Source organism: Epinephelus lanceolatus, chromosome 5 (genome assembly GCF_041903045.1).
Source record: "Epinephelus lanceolatus isolate andai-2023 chromosome 5, ASM4190304v1, whole genome shotgun sequence".
Taxonomy (NCBI): Eukaryota; Metazoa; Chordata; class Actinopteri; order Perciformes; family Serranidae; genus Epinephelus; species Epinephelus lanceolatus.
In genome coordinates, this window is record NC_135738.1 from 45,773,747 (window position 1) to 45,786,996 (window position 13,250).

At 51.5% G+C, this 13,250-nt stretch overlaps 1 pseudogene; it reads right to left on the bottom strand.

Moving 5' to 3' along the window:
* Positions 1 to 10,266: 10,266 nt before the first annotated feature.
* LOC144463589 (uncharacterized) lies at positions 10,267 to 11,277 on the bottom strand (annotated as a pseudogene).
* Between the last annotated feature and the right edge of the window lie 1,973 nt (positions 11,278 to 13,250).

Here is a 13,250-nt window from a genome sequence, read left to right on the forward strand (position 1 = left end):
TACCCTCCTGCCTGCTCCTCAACGGTGCTTCTGCCTTCGCTGACGGCTCTTCTAGCTACGACCCCCCCACCGGCTCCCGACCTCGCCTCAGCTCACTCCTCGTCGGCTTCTCAGCACGATCAGCCGGCACTTCAGCCTACGGTGCGTCTGCCTCGCCACCTTTGGCTGCCGTAAGCTTGATCTCTTTCCCTCATCTGAGCCTCAGAGACTGTGTGAGGGCAACTTGCCCGAAGAACGAACTTTATTCTGTGTTTATTCTGCCTGCTGCATTCCCTGTTTGCTGTGGTGCTAATAAAAGTCATTACCAACTGTTCCTGCGAGCCTGGTACTGCATTTGGGTCCACAAACACACCCGTTTCAGTACAATCTGGCCAGAAATGGACCCAGCAGACCCTGCTTCACCTCAGTCTCGCCTAGCCCGGGTGGAGGGCATGCTCCAGCAGCATGAGGCTCAGTTAGCCTCCAACGCGGCGGAGGCTCGTCAGTCGGCGTCTGCTCTGGAACGAGCGCTAACCTCGCTAGCCGCCCAGGTGCAACAGATGGCGGCCGCCATGACACAACACGCCGTTCCTGCTGCGGCTCCAGCCCCTCCTGCTCCGACCCCGGGGCCGTCCTCTAGCACTGCACCCGAGCCCCGGGTGGGGGCGCCAGAACGCTACGCAGGGGATCCTGAGGGCTGCAACCCTTTCCTGACAAACTGTTCCATTCTGTTCGCCCTGCAACCTCATACCTTCGCCACAGAGGGGGCTAGAGTCGCCTTCACCATCAACCACCTCACTGGAAGGGCACGTCTGTGGGGAACGGCAGAGTGGGAGAGAGGCACACCAGCCTGCGCCTCTTTCCAGGCCTTCTCAGAGGAGCTTCGCAAGGTTTTTGGTCCCGTTTCCCTGGGTCCTGATGCTACAGGGGGTCTCATGAGCCAGAGGCAAGGGGATCGGACAGTTGCTGACTATGCCATTGACTTCAGGACCCGGGCTCGTCTCAGTGATTGGAACGCTGCCGCCCAATGTGACGCTTTCCTCAACGGGCTGGCTCCGTACGTGAAGGATGAGCTGGTTTCGTTCGACCTCCCCAGTTCCCTGGACGGACTCATCGAGTTGACCACGAGGCTGGACAGGCGGATTCAGACAAGGAGGAGGGAACAACGCCACGAGGGAGGAGATCACCGGCCATCTTTCCGTCAACGTCGACTCCCAGCCCCTCCTGTCCCACCTCCTGAACCCATACATGGAGGGGCGGAGCCCATGCAGGTGGGGCGGACCAGCCTAACGCCAGAGGAGCGAGAGCGACGACGCCGGGGAAATCTCTGCCTCTACTGTGGCCAGGCCGGCCATTTTGTTTCCCGGTGTCCAGCAAAAGGGAGGGCTCAGCAGTAAAGAGGGGCATTCTGCTGAGCCGTTCCCAGAACTCTGCCCCCGACCCAAGACCTCTGTTCCACGTCCAGCTTTTGCTGCCAGGGGGGTCCCACACCCTCGCCACATTCATCGACTCGGGGGCGGACGTCAGCCTGATCGACGAGGAGCTCGCCCGCCAGTTGGACCTCATTAGGGTCCCTCTCCCTCATCCCGTGCCAGCCAGCGCCCTGGACGGTCATCTCCTGGGGACTGTCACTCATCAAACCACTCCCATCTCGATGCTTCTGTCCGGCACACATCAAGAGACTATTCAGTTTCACATTCTGAGATCTCCCAACCTTCCCCTGATTCTTGGCTACCCCTGGCTTCGCCGTCATAACCCCCACATAGACTGGTCCACGGGGTCCATCCTGGGATGGAGCCCCTCCTGTCAACAGATCTGCCTCAGACCAGCAGTGGCATCCACGCCACCGGCCAGCTCCCGTTCCACCTCAGACCTCTCCATGGTGCCCCCTGACTACCACGACTTTTGGGAGGTGTTTAGCAAGGCTAGGGCCACCTCTCTGCCCCCTCATCGGCCCTACGACTGTGCCACCTCCTTCCCGGCTCCGTCCCTCCCAAGGGCCGCCTCTACTCCCTGTCTGCACCTGAAAGGGAAGCCATGGAGACCTACATAAACGACGCCCTGGCCGCCGGGATCATCCGACCCTCCTCTTCACCTGCCGGAGCGGGGTTCTTCTTCGTCGACAAGAAGGACGGGACATTAAGGTCCTGCATCGACTACAGAGGGCTCAACGACATCACGGTGAAGAACCGCTACCCTCTCCCCCTCATCGCCTCAGCCTTCGAGCTGCTCCAAGGGGCCACCATCTTCACTAAGTTGGACCTCCGCAACGCATACCATCTGGTCCGGATCCGTGAGGGAGACGAGTGGAAGACGGCCTTCAACACCCCTACTGGACATTACGAGTACCTGGTGATGCCTTTCGGCCTCACCAATGCCCCTGCTGTGTTCCAAGCCCTCATCAATGACGTGCTCCGAGACATGCTCAATAAGTTCGTGTTCGTCTACCTAGACGATATTCTCATCTTCTCCCGCTCCAAGCAAGAACACATTCATCACGTCCAGACAGTGTTGCAGCGACTACTGGAGAACTCACTGTTCGTCAAGGCGGAGAAGTGCGAGTTCCACGCCCCCTCTGTCTCCTTCCTGGGGTACATCATAGGCCGGGACCGCATGGAGATGGACCCCGTCAAGGTATCAGCTGTCACCTCCTGGCCCGTCCCTGATTCCCGCAAACAGCTGCAACGATTCCTGGGGTTCGCCAACTTCTATAGGAGGTTCATCCGGGGCTACAGCACGGTGGCAGCACCTCTCACCGCCCTCACCTCCTCCAAGGTCCCTTTCAGGTGGACCTCGGCCGCCGAGGAGGCGTTCCTGCACCTGAAGGGGCGGTTCACCTCAGCCCCCATTCTCCTGATCCCTGACCCCGAGAGACAGTTCGTCGTAGAAGTCGACGCTTCGGATGTGGGGGTGGGGGCCGTCCTCTCCCAACGTGCTGCCAGGGACCAGAAGCTTCACCCCTGCGCCTTTTTCTCCCGGCGTCTGTCCCCAGCTGAAAGAAATTACGACATCGGGAATCGAGAACTGTTGGCGGTGAAGCTGGCACTGGAGGAGTGGCGCCATTGGTTGGAGGGAACCAAGACCCCCTTTCTCGTCTGGACTGACCACAAGAATCTGGAGTACATCCGCTCGGCCAAGAGGCTGAACTCTCGTCAAGCCCGGTGGGCCCTCTTCTTCGCCAGATTCAACTTCACTCTCTCCTACCGTCCAGGCTCCCGCAACGTCAAACCTGACGCCCTGTCCCGTCAGTTCATGGTCGGGGAAGAGGACTCCCCCAGCCCTGACAACATCCTCCCCACTTCTCGTCTGATGGCCGCTCTCACCTGGGGGGTGGAGGAGCGAGTTAGAGCTGCTTTGGAGGACCAGCCCGGGCCCAGCTCCTGCCCCCAAGACCGCCTATTCGTCCCGCAGGAGTTAAGGACGGAGGTTCTGCAGTGGGCCCACGACTCCCGGCTCACCTGCCATCCGGGGATCCTCCGTACCAAGGAGGTCCTACAACGGCGGTTCTGGTGGGCTACTTTGGATGAGGACACCAGAGACTTTGTTAACGCTTGCCCAATCTGCAACCAGAACAAGACCCCTCGGCAGGCCCCTGCCGGCCACCTGCAACCCCTGCCTGTGCCTCACCGCCCCTGGTCCCACATCTCTTTGGACTTTGTCACTGGACTGCCGCTGTCAGGGGGCCACACCGCCATTTTGACTATTGTGGACCGCTTCAGTAAAATGGCTCATTTCGTGCCCCTGCCCAAGCTTCCATCGGCCAAAGAGACTGCTGAACTGATTCTGCAACACGTGTTCCGGATTCACGGCCTCCCGTCTGATGTGGTCTCCGATCGAGGCCCCCAGTTCACCTCTACCTTCTGGAGGGAATTCTGCCGTCTCCTGGGGGCCTCCACCAGCCTGACGTCTGGATTTCATCCCCAGTCTAATGGTCAGTCAGAAAGGATGAATCAAGAAATGGAAACGGCGCTCCGCTGCATGGTCTCCAGGCACCCTGCCTCCTGGTCCTCGCAACTGCTGTGGGTGGAGTACACCCACAACACCCTCATCAGCTCCGCTACTGGACTCTCCCCTTTCCAGTGCGCTTACGGCTTTCAGCCTCCCCTGTTTTCTGCTCAAGAGAAAGAGACCGTCTGTCCCTCAGTGGAGGCCTTCATCCGCCGCTGCCGCCGGACCTGGACACAGGCCAGGGCTGCACTTCTACGGGCCGCCGACAGATACTCGACAGCCGCCAACCGTCACCGCTCCCAGGCCCCCCCTTATCAGGTGGGACAGAAGGTGTGGCTTTCTACCCGGGACCTGCCTTTGAGGGTGGAGTCGAGGAAGTTGGGCCCCAAATTCATCGGTCCTTTCCCCATCGAGAGGGTCATAAACCCAGTGGCTGTTCGACTCAAGTTGCCCCGTTCCATGCGGATTCATCCCACCTTCCATGTCTCCAAGCTAAAGCCGTGTCGGGAGAGCCACCTGCAGCCCGCCTCCCGGCCACCCCCACCGCCTCGCATCATCGATGGGGACCCTGCTTACACGGTGCACCGCTTGCTCCGCTCTCGTCGCCGGGGAAGGGGCCTGCAGTACCTCGTCGACTGGGAGGGGTACGGTCCGGAGGAGCGGTCATGGGTTCCGGCCCGTCAGATCCTGGATGCACGGCTCATCAGGGAGTTCCATCGCCAACACCCTGACCAGCCCTCCAACATCACCTTGGCACAAGGGGGCCCCAACACTGACCTTCGGTCTCCTCCTGCATCTGAGGCATCTGGGTCTGAGGAGGAGGATGCGGGACCGGCCTCGGAGGATGAAGAGACTGGGACAGAGGCCTCTGAGGAATTTTAGCCCTCCTCCAGGCCCCCGCCACCCACCCGGCTCCTCTGGAACTGTTTGGGACGTCAGGAGCCGTCCCTTGAGGGGGGGGTTCTGTCACAATCCCTGTCTCTCAGTCCTCTCCTGCCACTCTGCTGCAGTGTTTTTCCACTCCCCCTCCCTCTGCTTCACTCTACCTGCCAGCCGCGCCCACCTCATCAGCCCAACTCTGCTCACCTGCCTACACAGCTGCAGCTCATCAACCAGCCCTGCATATAAGCCTCTCCAGCACCTTCACTCACTGCCAGATTGTTCTTTAGCATTATGCGAGACTCTCCAGCGTTCTTCTCCTGCCTGATCTCCCGGTGCCAACTCTGCCTGTCCCCGACCTGCTCCCCTCGTCTGCCTCCCGGTAAACTCACCTGCCTTCTGTCCCCGACCTCGTGCTTTGCTTCAGCGTCTCTGGTTTCTGCCTGCTCGTCTGGTCTCGACTCCTCCGCCCGGCCTTGTCTACCCTCCTGCCTGCTCCTCAACGGTGCTTCTGCCTTCGCTGACGGCTCTTCTAGCTACGACCCCCCCACCGGCTCCCGACCTCGCCTCAGCTCACTCCTCGTCGGCTTCTCAGCACGATCAGCCGGCACTTCAGCCTACGGTGCGTCTGCCTCGCCACCTTTGGCTGCCGTAAGCTTGATCTCTTTCCCTCATCTGAGCCTCAGAGACTGTGTGAGGGCAACTTGCCCGAAGAACGAACTTTATTCTGTGTTTATTCTGCCTGCTGCATTCCCTGTTTGCTGTGGTGCTAATAAAAGTCATTACCAACTGTTCCTGCGAGCCTGGTACTGCATTTGGGTCCACAAACACACCCGTTTCAGTTTTATATTCTAGTTTCTTCAAAATAGCCACCCTTTGCTCTGATTACTGCTTTGCACACTCTTGGCATTCTCTCCATGAGCTTCAAGAGGTAGTCACCTGAAATGGTTTTCCAACAGTCTTGAAGGAGTTCCCAGAGGTGTTTAGCACTTGTTGGCCCCTTTGCCTTCACTCTGCGGTCCAGCTCACCCCAAACCATCTCGATTGGGTTCAGGTCTGGTGACTGTGGAGGCCAGGTCATCTGCCGCAGCACTCCATCACTCTCCTTCTTGGTCAAATAGCCCTTACACAGCCTGGAGGTGTGTTTGGGGTCATTGTCCTGTTGAAAAATAAATGATCGTCCAACTAAATGCAAACCGGATGGGATGGCATGTCGCTGCAGGATGCTGTGGTAGCCATGCTGGTTCAGTGTGCCTTCAATTTTGAATAAATCCCCAATAGTGTCACCAGCAAAACACCCCCACACCATCACACCTCCTCCTCCATGCTTCACAGTGGGAACCAGGCATGTGGAATCCATCCGTTCACCTTTTCTGCATCTCACAAAGACACGGCGGTTGGAACCAAAGATCTCAAATTTGGACTCATCAGACCAAAGCACAGATTTCCACTGGTCTAATGTCCATTCCTTGTGTTTCTTGGCCCAAACAAATCTCTTCTGCTTGTTGCCTCTCCTTAGCAGTGGTTTCCTAGCAGCTATTTGACCATGAAGGCCTGATTGGCGCAGTCTCCTCTTAACAGTTGTTCTAAAGATGGGTCTGCTGCTAGAACTCTGTGTGGCATTCATCTGGTCTCTGATCTGAGCTGCTGTTAACTTGCGATTTCTGAGGCTGGTGACTCGGATGAACTTATCCTCAGAAGCAGAGGTGACTCTTGGTCTTCCTTTCCTGGGTCGGTCCTCATGTGTGCCAGTTTGGTTGTAGCGCTTGATGGTTTTTGCGACTCCACTTGGGGACACATTTAAAGTTTTTGCAATTTTCCGGACTGACTGACCTTCATTTCTTAAAGTAATGATGGCCACTCGTTTTTCTTTAGTTAGCTGATTGGTTCTTGCCATAATATGAATTTTAACAGTTGTCCAATAGGGCTGTCGGCTGTGTATTAACCTGACTTCTGCACAACACAACTGATGGTCCCAACTCCATTGATAAAGCAAGAAATTCCACTAATTAACCCTGATAAGGCACACCTGTGAAGTGGAAACCATTTCAGGTGACTACCTCTTGAAGCTCATGGAGAGAATGCCAAGAGTGTGCAAAGCAGTAATCAGAGCAAAGGGTGGCTATTTTGAAGAAACTAGAATATAAAACATGTTTTCAGTTATTTCACCTTTTTTTGTTAAGTACATAACTCCACATGTGTTCATTCATAGTTTTGATGCCTTCAGTGAGAATCTACAATGTAAATAGTCATGAAAATAAAGAAAACACATTGAATGAGAAGGTGTGTCCAAACTTTTGGCCTGTACTGTACATATACATACATATACACACACACACACACATATACATATATACATATATATATATATATATATATATATATATATATCAGGGCTCAACAATAAGGATTGCCCGATTGCCCGGGGCAAGTAAAACTCACGGTCGGGCATGTAAACTAACAACTCACTTGCCCGATCGGGCAAGTTGCTAAAAATAGTAAAAGTTAATAACAAATTGATAAAATAAATGTATTTTAAAATGTGCTCCTTCTGCTCTGATGCAGCGGTCTCTCTGCCTGAAGTCACAGGCACAGCTGTGTAACAATGTCCTGCCCACAGCACCCATTGATATTATTTTGCGCGACGGACGCTTCATATAATAACATAACAATATACCATTTACGGTGTTATGTCATTGTGTCATTTCTGTCTCTACATGGTCACGCGTTAACAATTCTCCTCTGCTCTCTGTATCACGCACGGCGGAGTTCCGCCACACACACAGGTGAGCACGCTAGAGCGGCTTGGACCGCATTTTCCTGACCAAACCTGACCCCGAGCCCGGTGCAGTTTGTCAGCTGACAAAGTTATTGTTATGGACAGTGTGTAAATAACCAACAGACTGCTGTTACGCACAGACAAACAAAGCACTCATGCTGAGCTTGTGTTGCGTTCAGGCGTTGTCACGTAAATAACAACTTCCAACACTTAAATAGGTCATAGCACAAAACAACAGCATGTCAAGTGACTTTTTACTTTATTATATTCAATAAAATTGTATGTTCCTAAATCTTGAGACACCTCATATGTAAGCTAGACAGACATTTCACCTGCTCATTACTGTGCACATATGTACTGTATGTACTTAGTCCTCAAGAGTCCTTCTGGTGCCAGTAGATACATAGAAACATCCCAGCAGGCTGTGCTTTGCAAGCATACAAAAAAGTTTCACGCATGTGAAAATTATTTTTCATGCGTGTGCTTCACCTCTGCTGCTACAACTCCATCCTAGGGGAAACACCGCTGTGTATGTTTTGTGCAACAGGTGGATATGGTAGTCTACTGGTAGAGTAGAGAGAGAGCTAAGTAGCGTTGAAGTACAGTAGAGCAGGGCAGAGAGATGGAAGCAAAATATATTAAACCCAGTGTTAATACAGCAGAACTGGAGAGAGGGGTGAAAAATAAATAGAGGTGGGCATGGCTCAAGTAGGGCGCAAAATTATAGATGGAGAATGATTGACAAATTTTTCACTTTAAGCCCTGACAGTCATTTTTGTGTAGGAATTAAGCTACAATACATGACATATGTTGTTTTAATTAATAAATACAGAATAAAGATTACATAACATAAAAATAACTGCAGTCTTTGTTATTTGATAGCCACTTAAATTAAACAATTATTATAGGGCAAGTAAAAACTGACTTCGGGCAAGTAGATCTCTGACCAACTTGCCCGACTGGGCAAGTGAAAAAAAACCTTAGCGTTGAACCCTGTATATACATACATATACAGTACAGGCCAAAAGTTTGGACACACCTTCTCATTCAATGCGTTTTCTTTATTTTCATGACTATTTACATTGTAGATTCTCACTGAAGGCATCAAAACTATGAATGAACACATGTGGAGTTATGTACTTAACAAAAAAAGGTGAAATAACTGAAAACATGTTTTATATTCTAGTTTCTTCAAAATAGCCACCCTTTGCTCTGATTACTGCTTTGCACACTCTTGGCATTCTCTCCATGAGCTTCAAGAGGTAGTCACCTGAAATGGTTTTCCAACAGTCTTGAAGGAGTTCCCAGAGGTGTTTAGCACTTGTTGGCCCCTTTGCCTTCACTCTGCGGTCCAGCTCACCCCAAACCATCTCGATTGGGTTCAGGTCTGGTGACTGTGGAGGCCAGGTCATCTGCCGCAGCACTCCATCACTCTCCTTCTTGGTCAAATAGCCCTTACACAGCCTGGAGGTGTGTTTGGGGTCATTGTCCTGTTGAAAAATAAATGATCGTCCAACTAAATGCAAACCGGATGGGATGGCATGTCGCTGCAGGATGCTGTGGTAGCCATGCTGGTTCAGTGTGCCTTCAATTTTGAATAAATCCCCAATAGTGTCACCAGCAAAACACCCCCACACCATCACACCTCCTCCTCCATGCTTCACAGTGGGAACCAGGCATGTGGAATCCATCCGTTCACCTTTTCTGCATCTCACAAAGACACGGCGGTTGGAACCAAAGATCTCAAATTTGGACTCATCAGACCAAAGCACAGATTTCCACTGGTCTAATGTCCATTCCTTGTGTTTCTTGGCCCAAACAAATCTCTTCTGCTTGTTGCCTCTCCTTAGCAGTGGTTTCCTAGCAGCTATTTGACCATGAAGGCCTGATTGGCGCAGTCTCCTCTTAACAGTTGTTCTAGAGATGGGTCTGCTGCTAGAACTCTGTGTGGCATTCATCTGGTCTCTGATCTGAGCTGCTGTTAACTTGCGATTTCTGAGGCTGGTGACTCGGATGAACTTATCCTCAGAAGCAGAGGTGACTCTTGGTCTTCCTTTCCTGGGTCGGTCCTCATGTGTGCCAGTTTGGTTGTAGCGCTTGATGGTTTTTGCGACTCCACTTGGGGACACATTTAAAGTTTTTGCAATTTTCCGGACTGACTGACCTTCATTTCTTAAAGTAATGATGGCCACTCGTTTTTCTTTAGATAGCTGATTGGTTCTTGCCATAATATGAATTTTAACAGTTGTCCAATAGGGCTGTCAGCTGTGTATTAACCTGACTTCTGCACAACACAACTGATGGTCCCAACCCCATTGATAAAGCAAGAAATTCCACTAATTAACCCTGATAAGGCACACCTGTGAAGTGGAAACCATTTCAGGTGACTACCTCTTGAAGCTCATCCAGAGAATGCCAAGAGTGTGCAAAGCAGTAATCAGAGCAAAGGGTGGCTATTTTGAAGAAACTAGAATATAAAACATGTTTTCAGTTATTTCACCTTTTTTTGTTAAGTACATAACTCCACATGTGTTTATTCATAGTTTTGATGCCTTCAGTGAGAATCTACAATGTAAATAGTCATGAAAATAAAGAAAACGCATTGAATGAGAAGGTGTGTCCAAACTTTTGGCCTGTACTGTATATGTATATGTATTTTTTTTTTTTTTTAAATCACTCTCTCACTCTCTTACAGTGGTATTTGTGTCATCCTCAAGCTCGGGTCCTCTACCAGAGGCCTGGGAGTTTGAGGGTCCTGCACAGTATCTTAGCTGTTCCTTGGACTGCGCACTTCTGGACTGAGGCTTCAGATGTTGTTCCTGAAATCTGCTGACCCACTCTCCCAGTTTGGGGGTCACTGCCCCGAGTGCTCCTACTACCTTCCACATCTGTTCCAGCTGTTTTCTCAACCCTTGATACTTCTCCACCTTTTCGTGTACCTTCTTTCTGAAGTTGCTGTCGGCTGGTATCGCCACTTCTACTACCACTGCCCTCTTCTGGTGTTTGTCAACCACCACTATGTCCGGTTGGTTAGCCAGCAGCTGTTTGTCAGTCTGGAAGCTGAAGTCCCACAGGATCGTAGTCCTGTTGTTCTCAACCACCTTTTGTGATGTGTCCCATCAGGATTTGATTAATTTGAGTCCATACTGGGTACAGATGTTCTTGTATACTATCCCAGCCACTTGGTTGTACCTCTCTATGTACGCTGATCCTGCTTGCATCTTATACCCTGCCACTATGTGCTGGACCGTCTCAGGGGCATCTTTGCACAGCCTTCACTTTGGGTCTGATCTGCTACGGTAGACCCTGGCCTCTATGGCCCTTGTGTTTAGGGCCTGGTCTTGTGCTGTGATGATTAGTGCCTCTGTGCCTGTCTGTCAGTCCAGCATTCTCCAGCCACTGGTAGGTCTTCTTGATATCAGCCACTTTCTCTATCTGACGGTGGTATGTACCATGTAGGGGCTTGTCCCTCCATGTTGTTTGCTCCTCCACCTCTTTGCCTCATCAGGTTTCTGTTGCCTGAGGCATTCACTTAGCAACTCATCCTTTGGGGCCATCTTCTTGATGTACTCCTGGATTTTGGATCTTTCATCCTGGATATTGGCTCTGATGCTCACTAGTCCTTGGCCTCCCTCTTTCCGCTTAGTGTATAGCCTCAGGGTGCTGGACTTGGGGTGGAACCCTCCATTCATTGTGAGGAGCTTTCTTGTCTTGATATCTGTGGCCTCTATCTCCCCCGTTGGCCAGCTTATGATCCCAGCTAGGTATCTGATGACTGGCAGTGCGTACATGTTGATGGCTCTGACTTTGTTCTGACCATTCAGCTGACTTCTACGGACTTGCCTTACTCTCTGGAGGTATTTGGTCATGGTCGACTTCCTTGCGGCCTTCTCATGATTTCCATTAGCCTGCGGGATCCCAAGGTACTTGTAGCTGTCCTGGATAACTCTTATGTTGCCCTCTACTAGGTCAACTCCCTCAGTTCTGATCATCTTGCCTCTCTTTGATACCGTCCGGCCACACTTGTCTAATTGGAATGACATCCCTATGTCCTTGCTGTAGATCCTGGTGGTGTGGATCAGTGAGTCGATTTCTCACTCATTATTGGCATACAGCATGATGTCATCCATGTAGAGCAGTTGGCTTATTGTTGCCTCACTTCGGAATCGGTATCCATAGCCAGTCTTCTTGATGATCTGACTAAGGGGATTCAGGCCTATGCAGAACAGCAGTGGTGACAGTGCATTCCCTTGGTATATGCAGCATTTGATGTTGACTTGGACAGTCGGCTTTGAGTTGGCCTCTAGGGTTGTCTTCCACATTCCCAGGGAGTTCTTTATGAAGGCTGTTAGTGTCCTGGGGCCGGTTGCACCAACTGGTCTTAAGCCTGGTCTTAAGCTAAGTCGGTCGTAACTTGGCGTTCTAAGTCTGACCTAATAGTTAGCCGGTTGCACCAACAGGGCTTAAGCCTTCCTCTCACTAAGACCGGGCGTAAATCTTACGCCTAGTCAAGAGCAGGCGTAAGGTCATTATCAAGCTGCGCTCATGCGCTCTAGAGTGCAGAGAGCGCAGCTTGACAATGGCACGTCTCATACACCATCTCTACAACGAGTGGGCATTTAGACGGGAGAGAGTAATTAGGGACAGAAGCAATCCATTGGATATTTATAATGACGAGGAGCTGATTGAGAGGTTTCGATTCGGTAGGAGAGATCTGTTTGAACTCATTGAAGAGCTGTCACCGGATTTACGGTTCGTGTCGGGCCGTAACGCAGCACTGCCACCGGCCTTACAGTTGCTGACTGCTTTCCAAAATATCGTCTGGGACATGATCAGTGTCCACAAATCTACTGCCTGTCGGGCCATCCGCAGAGTGTCACTGGCACTGAGCCGCCGCCTTGAGCTTCATGTTCACCTTCCCACCGAGGCAGAGGCAGTGGGGATGAAGCAACGGTTCCGCCAGGCCTCCGGCATCCAGGGAATCGTGGGCTGCATTGATGGGACCCATGTCAAGATCCAGGCACCATCTCAGCATGAATATCTCTTTGTTAACCGCAAAGGATATCATTCTATCAATGTACAGATTGCTTGTGACGCCAATTATAAGATCTTTAATTTGGTGACAAGATGGCCTGGATCCACACATGACGCTCGCATCCTCTGGGAGAGTGCGCTGTACCGGGACTTCGAGGCTGGTAGGGTGAACGGGCTGCTCCTCAGTGACAGCGGCTACCCACTGAAACGCTGGCTGATGACACCTATCATTGCTCCAAGGACTGACCAAGAACGGCGCTACAATACCATCCACTCAGCAACTAGGTCAGTTGTTGAGCGATGCATAGGCGTCCTCAAGCGCAGGTAAGCTGCATAGGCTATCTTAAAAATGAACAAATTAGCCTAAATAAAATATATAATAATAACAATAACAATAACAATAATAATAATAATAATAGGCTATGAATTCCATGTCTTCAAATGCTGAATACTTTAAACAGTTATGTAGCTGAACATGGAGACAGCCTATAATCTGTGTTTTAGGTTTCACTGCCTTCACGGGGAGCTGCGGATGCGTCCTGAAAGAGTCTGCACCGTGATAGCTGCGTGCACGGTCCTCCACAACATCTGTGTCACCAAGAGGATCCCTCTCCCCAGGCAGGACCATCAG